Source organism: Tachypleus tridentatus, chromosome 8, assembly GCF_004210375.1.
Source record: "Tachypleus tridentatus isolate NWPU-2018 chromosome 8, ASM421037v1, whole genome shotgun sequence".
In the NCBI taxonomy this organism is placed as follows: Eukaryota; Metazoa; Arthropoda; class Merostomata; order Xiphosura; family Limulidae; genus Tachypleus; species Tachypleus tridentatus.
Window position 1 is genome coordinate 144,268,314 of NC_134832.1, and position 17,624 is coordinate 144,285,937.

At 33.7% G+C, this 17,624-nt stretch overlaps 1 pseudogene across 1 annotated transcript in view; it reads left to right on the top strand.

The window, feature by feature from the left end:
- Positions 1 to 9,272: 9,272 nt before the first annotated feature.
- Positions 9,273 to 17,624, top strand: part of LOC143223665 (uncharacterized) — a 29,640-nt pseudogene continuing 21,288 nt past the window's right edge. Inside the window, exons 1-2 of the transcript XR_013012995.1 lie at positions 9,273 to 9,975; positions 16,633 to 16,819. The product of XR_013012995.1 is annotated as an uncharacterized LOC143223665 (transcript). The remainder of the gene's footprint in view (positions 9,976 to 16,632; positions 16,820 to 17,624) is intronic.

Consider the following 17,624-nt stretch of genomic DNA (forward strand, 5'->3'; position numbering starts at 1 on the left):
GCTTAATTCCCAGCAATTACTCAAATTTTCTTGACAAACATTTACTTTAATATACAAACAACAATAGAGTTTATAACAACCGTTATTAAAAATAGTTAAGGCCCAACATGGCAAGGTGGTTAAGGAGCTCAACTTGTAATCCCAGGGTCCCTCCGTCACACCAAACATGCTCCTCCTTTCAGCCGTGGGGGCGTTATAATGTACGGTCAATTCCACTATTCTTTGGTAAAAGAGTAGTCAAAGAATTGGCAGTTGGTGGTGATGACTAGCTGCCTTCCCTCTAGTCTTATACCGCTAAATTAGGGACGGCTAGTGCAGATAGCCCTTGTGTAGCTTTGCGCGAAATTCAAAACAAACCAAACATATTATTCGTTGGTAAAAGAGTAACCCAAGAATTGGAGGTGGGTAGTGATGACTAGTTGTCTTCCCTCTAATCTTGCACTACTAAATTAGAGGCAACTAATAGTCATTACAAGTAATGATTTATGTACAAGAGTTTTACAAACTATATTGAGTCTTCTATATGGTCTAGCACTAAATATTTTAGAAACGGTTCAGGTTCACGACAAGCTCATTAATTCTGAACTGATATTGTTACATCTCGCTTAAGCTAGCTCGCTTGACTGGCCTAGCGCCGCTTATATTTTGACTTTTTCTGGGAAAGATATTTAATGTTCTCGTAAAAATTCTGATGTCCAAAGTTAATTCACTGTAGAACTATGTCCAAAGCTAATTCACTGAAGTTAAATAGTCTGTAATATTCAAAGTCTATAAATGTTCCTGGTGAAATTCTCTACTTTTCCCATTAATAAGCGTTAGCCAGAATTACAGCTTCCAAGGCTTATGGTGTACTGATTGTAGCTGACCAACAATATTCTTTCTGTCTCTTTTTTATGTCTTGTGATGGCATGGTTTTATATACTCACGCGAGACTCTCGAATGTTCAACAATGCTCGAAAACACGCTAGGGTTTCCGTAAACCTCATATCGTTGATTTTTGCTCTAAAGAATATTCTACAAATTTAGGGAACAGGCGGGACTTAAGCAATACACATCTAACAATATACATCACATGCATAAAAAAAAAAACGTAGGTGTTAAAATAAAAGTATAACGGTAAAACCGTTACACAACAAAAGATGGGTCCCCCACAGTTATTGGGGAACACTTACGCTACTAGTCCCATTTCTCATAGAAAAGTTGTTGGGACACATAAACCGTCCCGGTTTTATGACAAATTCACCAAACTGTAGATACATCAAATCACTAATGTGATAGGCCTATTTAACTTGCTCATAATTTTACACGTACTACAACAAGTTGATGGTAGATATTTAGATGAAAAATAGTTTGAATTGTAATATTGGAATTTCAAATTATTTTGTATCTCGAGCGTTATAAGATTTCATCCTCTTTCGCCCTCGCACAAAATAATGATGTATTTTACTTCATGGGCTGGAATGGTTATGACCTATTGATTTAGATAAACTATAGAAAATATGGTACACTGTCCGTTAACACAAGATGTCGAAGCTACAGTGAAGAAGAAACATGTTCCGGGAAATAAAACCTATAATAAAAGACGTCAACAACCAAGCATCGATACCATATCAACAAGCGTGATGAACGTGAAAGATATGGTTTAGCTGGTGAAATTTCGTTTCCTAGTACTTAAACAGATCGCCGATCCAAAACAGGATCCACAGGTCTCTTCACTATTTCAGTATGCATTCGACAAAGTTGAACTGGAGAAAGTTAAAAATGGTTACTTTTTCAGAAACGGCGTTTTCGTGAGAAAATGAATACAACCAAATGTACCAACTTCAGAGGACTGGAATGTAGTTTAACAAATCGTTGTTCCCAAAGCATATTCTCAAATATTGAAAGTTATCATGAATTCTCCATGAGAGAGCATGTAGATGTTAACAAGACATGTGTCAAAATTATGTTATGTTTCGTTTGGCAAAATTTAGACAAAATGTTTCTCAATTTTGTCATACTTGTCATATCTGTCAATTGATTGGAAACCATAACCATAAATTTCGTTACTCCTTTGAAACCTATTTCAGCTTTCGAAAAACACCTCAGCGTGTGATTATTGATTGTGTTAAACCAAACGGATAACAGCTGTGTTTAAGCACTTTCACGATGCTGTGTAATTTTATGATCATTAAGTTATTTAAATTTATTGCACTATTTTTACTCTCAAGACTTTTGAAGTTGTATAGTTTTTTATAATATATTTTATTTAATGTATTGTTCGCAATGTTAAAAACTGTCTAACACCGATTTTTAAATCTCCATGGAGGGTTTGTTTGTTTGTTTGTTTTTTGAATTTCGCACAAAGCTACTCGAGGGCTATCTGTACAAGCCGTCCCTAACTTAGTAGTGTAAGACTAGAGGGAAGGCAGCTAGTCATCACCACCCACCGCCAACTCCTGGGCTACTATTTTACCAACGAATAGTGGGATTGACCGTAACATTATAACGCTCCCACGGCTGAAAGGACGAGCATGTTTGGCGAGACGGAGATGCGAACTCGCGACCTTCAGATTACGAGTCGCACGCCTTAACACGCTTGGCCATGCCGGGCCCCCCATGGAGGGAGGTGTAACAGATTTACTAATGTATATTTATTTTAATATTTGTGTTTGTTTTAGTTAAATATATATTTTGAGATACGTGTAGCTTATATTATTAAATGTGTATACGAAAGCCCAGCCTGTTTTCTAAATGTTTAGAAGATTCTCAAGTGTAAGAATCAACAATACATATATCTATGTAAATACCAGTACTGTTGGCCCGGCATGGCCAGGTGGTTAAGGCACTCGACTCGTAATCCAAGGGTAGCGGGTTCGAATCACCGCCGCACCAAACATGCTCGCCCTTTCAGCCATGGGGGCATTACATGTTTCCGTCAGTCCCACTATTCGTTGGTAAAATAGCCCAAGAGTTGGCGGTGGGTGGTGGTGAGTAACTGCCGTCCCTCTAGTCTTACACTGCTAAATTAGGGACGGCTGGCGCAGATAGCTCTCGAGTAGGTTTGCGCGAAATTCAAAACAAACCTCACCATAAAGTTTATAAATCGTAATATGCGGAGACACAGTTTACTGATATTGTTTATCTGCTACAGTCAATATATTATAAACCTTGGAAGTTGTAATTGGGATAAATGCTTATTAGACGAACAACTACAGACATTTGACCAGGAACGTTTATAGATTTCGAACATTACAAACCAAATCATTATAAATGCTCTGCCTAAATAGTCTGTCAAAGAATTAAAGTATTCCTTTAGATGATATCTGTAACGGATTCCAAACGGATTCACTGTTATACATTTATTTTAATATCCATGTTTGCTTCAATTTAATGCGTGTAACGTATATTGTCAAATGTGTATTGCACAAGTTCGGCCTGTTTTCTAAACAGAATGTAGAAGACTCTCAAGTGTATGAATCAACAATATATATTTTACGAAAACGCCGGCATATTTTCGAACATTGTTGAGCCTTCGAGAATCTCGCCTAATGAATATATAAAAGAAAGCCATCACAAGACACCAAGAGACAGTTGCAGAATATTGTTTTGTCGCTACAATCAGTGTACTATAAACCTCGGAAGCTATAATTATGCTTAATGCTTATTATTAATCAGAAAACTACAGAATTTGGCCAGGAATGTTTATATATTTCAACCATTCCAACCGTTTTGACCTCAATGAATTAACTGAATTAATTAACGTTAGTGTTTATGCAAGAAAATTAGATATCTTCGTCTAATGTGCTTGTTTGTTTTGAATTTCGCACAAAGCTACACAAGAACCATCTACGCTAACCCTTCCTTATTTAGCAGTGTAAGACCAGAGGGAAGGCAACTAGTCATCACCTCCCACCACCAACTCTTGAACTTCTCTTTTACCAAAGGAGAGTGGGATTGACTGCCGCATTATAATGCGTCCGCGACTGAAAGGGCAAACATGTTTGGTATGACGGGGATTCGAACCCACGAGCCTCATATTACGAGTCGAGTGTTTTAATCACCCGGCCATGCAGGGCCGAAATATTGAAGAAATAGTGTGAAAAGACCAATATATTCAAAAGAATAAAAAAGACTTACTCTATATGTGCTGCAGAATCAGCAGACTGTAATTATTGTTCAAAATTTTCTATTTTATGTACTTTGTGCTTTTTCTCTCATTAACTTTTTATATTTAGGGTTTATTTGAATTTAATATTGTATTATATTTCATTTAAGTTACGTTTTATTTTGGTTTGTATCTATTATTTTGATTTGTAACGTAAAAACGAAAGATGGAAGACTTTCGAAACGTCGTCCTCTACATTTGTATTGTTGTTGGAGTTTTTTTTAATTTTTTACAATAAACAGTTACCGTCCTTTCAGGTATACTCATCATGATTACGTTGTATAATGACCTTGAATGTCGTTTCTAATTTGTCCATAGAATCTTTAATTCGAAATTTGAAGGAGGATGCTTCTCAGCCAAATGATGGGAATTTGCATAGATGAAACATTTATGGATTCCATCTTTCACGTTGACTGTATGTTTAAAGGATGTAAATATGTACCCATCCTTTTAAACAGGTAAGGGTTACATAATCCAACTTTTATTCTTATCTGTCGAACTAGCATGTCCGAATTTCTGTGTCGGCTTTGAACAACGTAGCCTGTTCAAACAGGTAACACAGGATTAAGAGTAAAAAACACAATATGCCGAGTTTTTGGCACAATAAAAAGTAAATCCTTTATAATTAGTTACAATCGACTAGTTTCGGTAATACACGTAACATTATCAGGTCGCACTTTTTCTTTAGCTTGGGGCATTATGATGGGTAAAACAAAATGATCCAGCTAACTAATGAATAAACCTTTGCTGTAAAGTTGTTATCAATGTTATAAGTATAGCGACAGTTTTGGCTGCCAGTTTTGGTTACAGTTATTTAAGGCGCATGCACAATTCCTTTCTGGTTGTTCATCCCAAATTGCACTAAAGTCACTGCACCACTGGCCAAGAAAGACCAACCTAACAAGGTTACAGCAAATGGTATTCAAGAAGATGAGGAACAAATGAAGAAGTTTGTCCATCTTTAGAATGCAAGATTTCAATAGATCATTGATCGTTCAACCTGATGCATTAGACATTGGATATGGAGCATTACTTCTGCAAGAACATAAAAATGGACGGTTTACGCTTTTAACTGTGAAGTACGTTAGTAAAATGTTAGAACTAACTCTACAGGAAAAAGTTCGTCTTTCAGCCGGGTTCACCGCTGGTACAGCGGTAAGTCCACGGATTTACAAAGCTAAAATAATGGGTTTGATTCCCTTTGGTGGACTCAGCAGATAGTCCAATGTGGCTTTGCTATAAGAAAACACACACACATTCAAATGGACCATCAAGAAGTACAAAATCGACAGTGCAAGGATCAACTACCAATTTCACAAGATATTATTTATTATATTATGATTGCATTTAAATGATCAATACAGGAGCTCTTTCATTTTGCTGAATAATTAATATTTTGATAAGAAATATTTGTTTGCTAAAAGACCAGGTCTGTTGTTGTTGTTTGTTTTGGAATTTTGCGCAAAGCTACTGGAGGGTTATCTGTGCTAGCCGTCCCTAATTTAGCAGTGTAAGACCAGAGGGAAGGCAACTAGTCATCACCTCCCACCACCAACTCTTGGATTTCTCTTTTACCAACGAAAAGTGGGATTGACCGTCACATTATAACGCCCCCACGGCTGGGAGGGTGAGCATGTTTGGTGTGACTCGGGCGCGAACCCGCGACCTTCAGATTACGAAGCGCACGCCTTAACGCGTTAGGCCATGCCAGGCCCCATTATTTATTTATTAAAGGTTTCTCTTTTATTTTTCTTTGATTGGGCACATGTGTGTTTCGATGGTGAAATACGGGAACATACTATATGATTTCCATTCCTTTAATTTGTTTTTTTTATATTGTACTGTATTTCATAATTCGAGTTTTAACATAGCGAGGCACTCAAGCAAGTTACTCACTTTAGCTTTCTCTGAGTATAAAATAGGGTTCTAGATAAATGCCAAAGCTTGCTTTTCTGATTTTCTAATTAGAATGGTTAAAACAATAATGAATTAGCAATTAAGCTGCTCTTATCTGCAAATTGGTTAACAGCTACGGGTAGTCATAGATTTTTTATATGCTAATAACTCGAGATTTAATCAGCATATTGAAAGCCGTGTTTAAATTTGGGACATCAGTTTTTCAATTCGCTTTTCTTGTTGCCAGCAATATTTATATGTACAGAATTTGTATATGCAGTTCTTTGTGTACGTGTGTCCTATAAGTTCTTATCATTTTTCCCATTTTACATTTCCACTTTCTTTGTAGGATAACAGTTCTTATGGCCCATAAATGTGCTACATTTGGTGGAAACAGTAAACAAAGGCGAGGTTTAGAATAGATTGTCAAGAAGACAATAGGCTCTTGTTTTTGGGAGAGGCCTGGCATGGCCTAGCGCGTAAGGCGTGCGACTCGTAATCCGAGGGTTGCGGGTTCGAGCCCGCGTCGCGCTAAACATGCTCGCCCTCCCAGCCGTGTGGGTGTATAAGTGACGGTCAATCCCACTTTTCGTTGGTAAAAGAGAAATCCAAGAGTTGGTGGTGGGAGGTGATGACTAGTTGCCTTCCCTCTGGTCTTACACTGCTAAATTAGGGACGGCTAGCACAGATAGCCCTCGAGTAGCTTTGTGCGAAATTCCAAACAAACAAAAAAATTTTGTTCTTGGGAGGGATATGAACCTTCAAGTAAAGTGATTAGTGTAATTCAAAAGTGACTTAAAGTGATTTCAAAGGATTTTAATATACTTTGCTTTATAATGATTTGATTTCTGCTTAATTTACTTTAATTAACGGGGTGGAGGAACATGGATTTTCAAGAAGGTTTCCGCTAAATTGTTCACTGTGAATGTTATTCGTCGTGCAGTTTTTTATTTCAATTTTGCAGCACGCAATTACTGGTTGTATTGCTCTTTGTGTTATTTCGTGTTACAAACTAAGCAGGTATAGGGTAGTTGATGTATAATCACATATTTTCCTCTATTATTACTCATAAATATTAATAATTAAACATTTCTTATTCGTGTGAACCTGTGTCTTTTCCTTTCTCTGTGACAATGGTTGCTTAATGTCTCAGCTCTGTCGATTATCTGAGAGATATCACGATAGTAAAGCCCTGTTCACCTACTGTTGGGATTTTTGTTGCATACACAGTCAGTCAAAGAATCAGCATTATTTAATGTTCAACTAACTGTGTTGGTGTCTGGAACATTTCGTCTCCTTCCTCATATTTCTGAAATTTGTTTGTACATCTCCATACACGTCGACTCCTACACTTTAGCGATTCAACCATTCTTCTTCATATTGTAATTTACTACTAGCTTGATATTTATTCTCTTCTGGCTCTTCTGGCTATTTGTTTGACAACATCATATACCGTTTGTATGTATTTTTCAACGATTTATGTCCTCATGCTCAGAGTACATATCATGTTATTTATCATAGAGAACAAAGATAAGAACAAGACAACTTTAATTGTGTTTTTTTCTATCACGCAATTAACCAAAACTGTGTACAAACTAATTGCACGAAACTTTCTTTTTATCTGTTAGATGCTAAAAGCAAGTAGAAAACCTATGGCATGCCTGCATATCCCAGATGGGTACTTATTACTATAATGATTAATTTACATCGTTCTTACTTTCGATCAATTTGAATATATACCTATCTATGTACGCGAACGAAATAATAAATACAATTGTCATCTCAATTTCAGAAGTAATGACTAAAACTAGTGAAATGTGGCGACATCTATTAACTGGCACCATAAACCAAAAATCCACAAAAATGTTCACATTTTCGCCGTTCAAGGTGTGCAACAACCTCATCTTTATAATAAAACACAATTTTAAATAATAGTACTCTCTCCACAACAATAACACAACTTTCATTAGGACTGTATATAAGGATTTCATTATATCTTTATTAATGTAAAATTCAAATGTAGCTCTAAAACGTTTTTTTCAATGAAGGAAGCACTTTTACGTATAAAACATAACAGTTTATATCAGTAAAATTTATGAAAATCTTCAGCTCTGTATATTGAGTTATTTCAATGAGCACAATCCGAACACTTTTTCTGTGCAGTACTTCCAGAAAAAATACTATTTTTACAGAATGTTCAATTTTTATATACATATTTTTACAATAAGTTATAAATACTGCAGTTTGTACTTACAAGCACAAATGTCAGCCCTACAGCGTTTGTGCTAGTAATGTTAAGAAACCTGTTTAAATTTCAGTTTTCGAGGAGAAAGATTCAAGTGAGGAGAAACATTAAACAAACTGATACAATTCTTTTAACATACATTTATGAGCCATTTGTCGCATCTAACCGTTATTCTATAAAACAACAGACTTAATGATCCATAGATAGTAACTTGCCTTCGTTTTTTCTCAAAAACCATTCAATATATAGCTACATTGCTATAATCGGGAGTGTCTGATACCATGTTCATAAAATTTGTAAAGGCAGTGCAGGTGTATTGTTTATTTCTGAATGTATGTTTAGTATAATACAATTTTTCTTCTGTCACAATGGCATCTGGTTTGATTCTTGTTAAGCTTAAAACTACACAAAACGCTATCTGATCTAAGGTTGGTATCGAAACACGAGTTTTAGCGCCATTGCGGGCAACACTATTTAGTCTAAGTTACTATGGTTTGGGAGAGTAATTGTTTAGTACACTTGAAAATACTATATTTAAAGAGGAACTTGATAGATTCTAATACATTTTCAATATTAAGTGCTTGTATTATTTATTGATAGAATTCATGAGTGAAAGTAAAGGAGATGCCAATAATATCTCAACCACTCAATATCTGCTGTTTGCTACAGCTGCGATCCCTTTCACTCAATAGCGGGGATAACCAGGACAGATGAGAAACAACAAATGTAGTAGTGGTCGAGATGCTAATTATATCACGAAATAACTTGGACAATAATAACTCTGTTGATGTGAACTAAATTAAGTTGGTGAACTGTACTTTTATCGCATTTGTTTATATGATAACACATCTGATCAAGGTTTTTTCTTGTGTTTTTTAACACACACACAAAATCAAAAGTTTTTTTAGCATTTCGCGCAAAGCTATTCGAGGGCTATCTGTGCTAGCCGTCCCTAATTTAGCAATGTAAGACTAGAGGGAAGGCAACTAATCATCGCCACCCACCGCAAACTCTTGGGCTACTCTTTTACCAAGAAATAGTGTGTTTGACCGCGACATTATAACGTTCCCACGGCTAAAAAGGCGAGCATGTTTGGTGCAACGGGGATGCGAACCCGCGATCCTCAGATTACGAGTCGTACGCCTTAACCCACCCGGCCATTCTAGTTAAAAGTATAACCCCAGCGTTGTTTCACCACCGTTGATTCGTCGTTTTTGTTTGTTTTTCGATATTTGATCTTGCGAATCTTTTTTTTTTTTTTGGCCCAACAGATTTGACACTATTGCAATGATTTATGAGTAATAATCACTTTGCCTCGATAACTATGGAACTATTTTGCTATTAATAGGTCATAAAATAGAATTAGGCCTAGTAATAACATTTAGCTTGAGCTGTTACTGCCAATGCTATACTTTATCTCCTAGCAACTGTGCGTTGTTTACTTCATATTTAATTCAAGCAACCGTAAATAATGTGCGGTGTGACTTACAAGTAACATTTATCAAATCTTAACGTTTGGTTAGATATTCGGCACGGCTTCACGAGTGGAAGATCTTCGCTTGCTAATCGTTTGACATTCTTCGAACTTTGACTTTGAAGAGATTACGGCTTGTGTAGGTTAAGGTATGCATGTGGATTTGGAATTACAAACTTCCACGTAAAAGACTAGTAAAAAAGATTTGTCTCGGTAAGTATGATGGATAAGTTGACTCATTGTGTAGAAAACCATAGATTGAAAAATACAGATGGCTTCATAAATTGAGTTAGTTAAATTGATTAATGTCGTAAGTTGGGTTCCTCATGTCTCAGTGTTATAACTATTTCTAATTTATATCAGTGACATAGATGAGGAATGGTCAATATATTATTTAAATTCCCTGACAAAATTAAAGGTTTTAGGTATTTCTGGCTCTAAGTGAATATGTTAAATTTAATTTTTACAGTAATCTACCTTTTGTTAACAGTAATCAGCTGTTTTTGTTAACCTGAGGATGACCTAAGAAGGTCAAAACATTGTTCTGTACTTTATTTTAATTAAAGTTTTAATACCCATATCAGCGATCTTGAGAATACATTTTTACTTTAAGTATCACAAAGTATCAACCTTATACTAAAGCAGGGCCTGTGGTAAATTGTTTTGTAAGTGTAAACTATATATAATCCAGATAAGATCATCTCTTCAGCATTCAAGGTCTATTAAATAAGTATTTTGAAGTCTGAGATAAATTACTGTGACACATTTTATTTTACATAACATAACTAGGGAATCACACTTTGGTAATTCAGACAAATAAATACAGATGTCTCTTTGTAATAAACTTGAGTTGATACATGTGGAATATTGCAGTTTGAAATATGAGTGTAATTTTTATGGGACTCACTGTAACAGTATAATTGAATAAAAAAGACCTTGTTTTGATTGGTCATTTTATTAAGCTATCGAAGTAATGTGTGTTGCTAGTGGTAAGGCAAATAGGATGTTAGGTTGTATTTACAGAAATACTGAATACAAATCTGAAGAGTTTATTATGTCATTGTATAGGTCATTAAGTAGGCCACATTTAGAGTACTATGCTCAGTATGGGGCTCCTTGCCTCAGAAAGGACATGGGTCATTCCATGTTAAGTCATCATCCAGGGAGTTGCAGGTGGCCCCCACAGAATGCCTTGAAACAATTCACACGTGCTGATCTACCCATATAATGAACAATTACTAAAGATTAGATCAATATCTCTAATAGTTTCTGATTTACAACCCTGTAAAATTTTGTTAATTTTTTTTTATTTTTGGCAAATTCATTATTGGGCAACTTTGGCTGTTTAAAATTGCAAGAGTAAAGGTGGTAGAAGGCTGAAATTTGCTACACTGACTGAATTAATTTCACAGAATTCAAATATGGTCTCAAACCAAGTTTATCTCTTTTAGGATTTGCATAATGAGGCAGTAAAATCACCTGAAAACCCAAAATAATAAAAAACATTGGTTTATGTAATAAGCCATAGCTCTAAGAGTTATTATGATACAAAGCTGACTTTTTTTTTTCTAATTTCCTATAACATATCAGTTGATAAATCAGCAATTGTTGTAATTAAAAGTCTATTAAATCTCCTGTAAAAACTTTAGTTGCATGCAACTTTTTATGATTTTTAGCTGAAAATAGCCCTACTTTAGGCCACAGTTTGACCATGTCACCAGTTATTCAACCTTTTCAGATTTTTACCATATATTCTTACAACTCTGAATATGACCTACAAAATAAATCAGGATGGTGTTCAACCTATTTTTTGAGTTATAAATTTTTAAAGTATCCTCTGACCATACATTTTGGACTTGAAAATAAAAACTTCAATTCAGGTGTGTTACTGTGAACAAATATATCCATACAATTTTGAAATAATTGATGCATCCCATTGAAATATTCTAATCAGCCTTTACCATATATTCTTACATCTCTGAACAAGATTTTCAAAAAAATCAAGGTTGTGAAAACTAATAAATAATCAAATATTAAGTGTCTCTGATATGTACCATTTGGCAAAGAACCACATTCAGGGCATTCAGTTTTTCTTGTCAATCAGGAATCAGTCCTGCAGAATTGTGTAAAGTTTGATCTGCTTGAGTGCTATGAAAAACACAAAACTGTGGCAGGTATTAGGTCACATCACAGCTTTATTCTACCAACAAATTGTATATGAGAAGGCTATAAGATGATGATGTGTAACTGTTGTAACTGTTGGTAGTAGCAGTGAAAGTGATGCTGCAGCAGCTCAGATAGGGTCTAATGATAGCAATGACAATTATCAGCCAGGGAAATATGTGGCATGCTTATACGATCATGAATGGTATGTGGGAAACATAAAAGATAGATCAGATGAACATTCCGATGTGTTGGTGTCATTTATGAAGAAATCAAGAAACGAACTGTTCTCATGGCCTGGAAGGTCACATAAAGATGAAAGCTGGATTCCTTTCCAACATATTCTTTGTCTGATACGTGCACCTACCATGCAAGGCAGTAGTGCTCACCACTATGTTCTAAGTCAAAGTAATCTCAACATAATCAAACTCAAATTTCAGAAATTTATTCAAGCTGTCTGAACAAAGCAATGTTCATTTGATGTTGTTAAGGCTAATTTATCGCCAAAGCAGTTTTTGAAACATTTCATTGTCACGATTATTGCAGTTTGGTGTGACTATAATCTTTCTCAGTTATCCCCTGCTTTTTTGTGTCTGATTTACCTTTGTATTTATTATATTATGAATCTTAAACTCAGCCATATCTGCATAACTGTAATGCATACACAATATATTTGCATTGCCATGTGATCTAACTAGTTATGCCAATAAACTTGTTCAGAAATGAATTAATTCTTTCTTGTTTCTTACAACTTCATTAATTAACATTGTGAAAGGTTGGTTAGAATAATTCAGTGGGATTCATAAAATTCTGACAGGTATTTTACTCTTGCAGCTTTAAGCAGCCAAAGTTGCCCAAAAATGAATTTGCCAAAAATAACAAAAAAATTAATTAAATTTTACAGGGCTGTAAATCAGAAACTATTAGAGATACTGATCTAATCTTTGGTGATTTTTTATTATATGGGTAGATGAGCACATATGAAGTTTTTCAAGGCATTTTGAGGGGTCACTTGGAAACTTTTCCACAATGTGGATGATTTGACATAAAATGATCCACATTGAATTGTTGGAAAGATTTCAGAGGATAGCTCATACCTGGGTGGGAAAGGTTATCCTACAAGGAAAAAAGAAGAGTTAGGTGTGATTTGAGTGAGGTGCTTAAGGTAGTTAAGGGAATTGTTAGTACATTGAAAACATATATATTTTGTAATGGTAGGAATGATTTTCAGCTACAACCAAGAGAATAGTTTGACTTTGGAAAATGTTGTCTTCAGATATTGTGCATGCAGTAAATTTAAGGGAGTTGAAGAGAAAGCTTGATAAATATTTCAATGATAAAAGCTGTCTTATTTAGGATTTAGTAGGGAGGACAGTCTAGATGGATGAAAAGGTCCCTTGATGCCTTTTAATTTTGTACTTTAGATTAAAGTTTAGTGATTGATACATGTGGTGATACTTTCATTAAAAAAAATATACAAATGTTTTAGAAACCAAGGTTGTGTTTAGTATTTTAGTTCCCTTGTTGGTAATTTGAGGTGCTTACACTATAAAGTTTCAAAACATAAACTATTCATATGTATAAAAAACCAATGTTGTATCTAGTATTTTAATTCTCTTGTTGGTAATTCAAGGTGCTTACACTGTAAATTTTGAAAACATAACTTGTAACAGAAAATGTTTCATGAATATCAGTGTCTTATAATGAAATTTGAAATAAAATATAACCTTTTGTGAGAATAATTTTTAAAGGTATTTAAAACTGTACAGGTTGTGTATTTAGTATATTATTGTTGAACTGAATGCCTGGTGTGCTTGATAATACATGTATATCTTATTTTAAAAAAAGTTATATTTATATATATATATATATGGTTTAATAACAACAAGGGATTTATTAGTACATGAAGGCCTTCCCATCCACTGAACTAAACTTTAAAATTAAAACACTCAACACCAGTAGTTGTTCAAATATTTATGAAGCTCTTCCCATCAACTAATTTAAATTAACTCTATCCACCACATCTGAAAGCAATCAGTTCCAATGTCTAGCCATTGTGTTAGAGAAATAAAGGTATTTTATCTGAATAGGACTCCTATCCTGCCAACATTTATATTTCTGTCCATCAGTTTTATAATTCTTATCATTAAGTAAACAAAAAATGATGAACCATCAGCAATTCCCTAAACAATTTTATTAAACACCTTATTTGGTTTTTAACTTTTTTTTGCTTTTCAAGAGAACATATCAGATATCACAACACATACTTGTATTCATGATTTGTCTGTGAGGTTTGTATTGTCCTGTGATTTGTTATTAATAACATTTTGGTATCCCTTGTCCAGCCAATATATGAAGTAAATTTACTGTTTTTTTGTGTGTGTTTTTTCCCCAACCCCTTTACTAATGTCTTTCTCAACTAACCTTTTCTGTAACAACTTATCAAAAATATTTTGGAAGTTAACTACACCATTACACCTAACAATCCTTAGAATAACATTGTCAAAAAACATCAACAGTTTCGTAAGTCAAGATTCCTCTTTATGAATCAGTTTTCTCTTGTTTATGACACCACATTCCATAAAATAATTTTGATAAATTTCTTTTATCAGACTTTGCACTTTTTACCATTATCAAAGTAAGACTAATTGGCATGTAACTTTCAGGGCAACTCTTATAATCCTCATTAAAAATAGGAGTAACATTAGCAACTGTCCAGTCCTCTAGCATTTCTACCTTGTCTCTTGCCCCAAAATGAGAGAGGAGCTGAAATATGCAACCATTGACTATTCCCCTTAAAATCTTGGGAAAAAATGGTTGTGATACTATTTTTTAACCTCAGTTTTTCTACTACTCATTAAAAGATTAATATATATATAATGGTAGCAGGATAGTACAGACACTACATTAAAAGTTTGTGAAAAGGAAAAGTAACTAATTAAATGAAGAACAGAACTGTACAGTGAGTAGTAAAATACATAAAGTATAAAATTTAAATATATTAAAATAATTATTAAACACTGTGATCATATTACTCATGGCTGTCTGCCATATAAGTAGACAAGGTAGACAGACTACTGCTCTGAAGTGAAAAAATTGTTATACAAGAGAGAATGTTTATTTATCCACTCAGTGTTTTCCAGTGTTCAATGTACAGTGCCACTATGATACCTGATTCTCTAACATTTATTGAACTAACAGGAGGAAAAACACTTATGATGATTGCACTTAAGATGTGTACAAGATAGTTATGAATAGTTCATGACATGGTATAGAAAACTATTTTTAATTTCTTCATGAACCTCTTTCCTACAATCAAAATTTAGCAAAATTATTCTTTGTGAACACTGCCTTAGTATCTGTTTTAGTAACAACCCCAATTTCAATGTCATTTTCTCTCTTAAAATGTGGTCTATAACAGTCACTAGTTAAAAAATTATACCCATGAAACCCTGGTTGTAATGCATGTAGTTTCAGCAAGACTAGACTTGGCTGCTGTTTTCTGCCTCCAATCTCAACAGGTTCTTTTATGATAAAAGCCACGTTCAAATTGTAAAAAGTTTAATAAACAACTTGTAACCAATAATGAATTCCTAATATGAATATTTATGTATAACCAAGTTTTAGTATCTCTCATTATATATATCAGTCTTTCATTTCAGTTTGAAAAATGAATTTACTAATTTATTCTCTGATACTGCTAATATTAGAGTTTTAACACACAATATTATTCTTGAAACTCTTATTTGGAATTTTAAATGTGATCCATATAATTCAAACTGTTTACTTGTATTTTAAATCTTTTACTGATCTACCCTATGTCATAGATATGCTCTATACTTCATGATGGACCTAGTGCTAACATTTGTAAGCATTATAGGTTGCTTTACTTCTGTAAGATTTTATGTATTCCTGTAATGAAATATGCTGTTTAAATTAATGACATTAGTTGTAGCAACAATATTTCAAAGGAATTATGTTTATGTAGTTCATAACTATTAATGTCTAATTTATATGTGATAAGCATTCAGCATTATTTCTGTACTAGAGGTGTAGATAAATTTTAATATGAATCATAAAATAGTTCTTACACATTATAAATATGATTAAAAATCTGATATTTATGTTAATTTTAAAATTTTATATAACTATTAATGTCTAACTTATATGTGATAAGCATTCAGCATTATTTCTGTACTAGAGGTGTAGATAAATTTTAATATGAATCATAAAATAGTTCTTACACATTATAAATATGATAAAAATCTGATATTTATGTTAATATTTATTGTGTCTGCCTGTCTGTTCTTAATTTTATTCAGAGAATACTGTAATTTGGTTTTATTTAAGTTTTACTATTTTATGATATGCCTTTTAGGTTGAAGATGTGGAAACAGTTAATGAAAGTAGTGGGCAGTTTATTTCATGTAAAAGCTTGTCTGAATAGATTTTGTAGTTAAACCAAATTTGGCTTTATGAAATGTGATATGTTAGATTGTATCGAGAAATTTCTTATATAATAGTTTTAAATAAAGAGAATATCCTCCTGGAATTAATGAAGGGTAAAAATGATTAATAATTTTAGTACAAAACTGTATAAAGATAAATAAAATTTATTATGTCAGTAGTTATAACACTTGAATTAATTACATTGTTCAGACATATCTTTTGAGTGGGCTAAAAATTCTACTTTTTTCTTTTTGCTAGGATGCAAGATTTAGTTCTTAACCTATAGTCTAACTTCAAGCAGTGATAACAATATGAAAGTGAAGCTGTGATGCAACAATGGAAGTATTAAAAATGAAGGTTGAACCCTTTTCTGATGAGGAACAAGATGTTTTGTTGAATATGAAGTTGGTGAAAAATGAAGAGAAAATTGTTACAGTAACTAGTAGTAAGTAATGTAATTTAAGTGAAGGTATTTCTTGGATTTAAAACATTCAAATTATGTACGATACATCTGTTAGTAATGTTTTGTACAATTCTGTTTTTCATGGAATGGTTTCTGGTAAAAAAAGTGTTGCATTTCTGAAGACAGCTTGTAATATTACTATGAAACGATATTGTTACTGTACCCACAAGTATGAAACGATATTGTCACTGTACCCACAAGTATGAAACGATATTGTCACTGTACCCACAAGTATGAAATAATATTGTCACTGTACCCACAAGTATGAAACAATATTGTCACTGTACCCACAAGTATGAAATAATATTGTCACTGTACCCACAAGTATGAAATAATATTGTCACTGTACCCACAAGTATGAAATAATATTGTCACTGTACCCACAAGTATGAAATAATATTGTCACTGTACCCACAAGTATGAAACAATATTGTCACTGTACCCACAAGTATGAAACAATATTGTTACTGTACCTACAAGTATGAAACAATATTGTTACTGTACCGACAAGTATGAAACAATATTGTCACTGTACCCACAAGTATGAAACAATATTGTCACTGTACTGAAACAATATTGTCACTGAAACAATATTGTCACTGTACCCACAAGTATGAAATAATATTGTCACTGTACCGACAAGTATGAAACAATATTGTTACTGTACCGACAAGTATGAAACAATATTGTCACTGTACCTACAAGTATGAAACAATATTGTCACTGTACCGACAAGTATGAAACAATATTGTCACTGTACCGACAAGTATGAAACAATATTGTCACT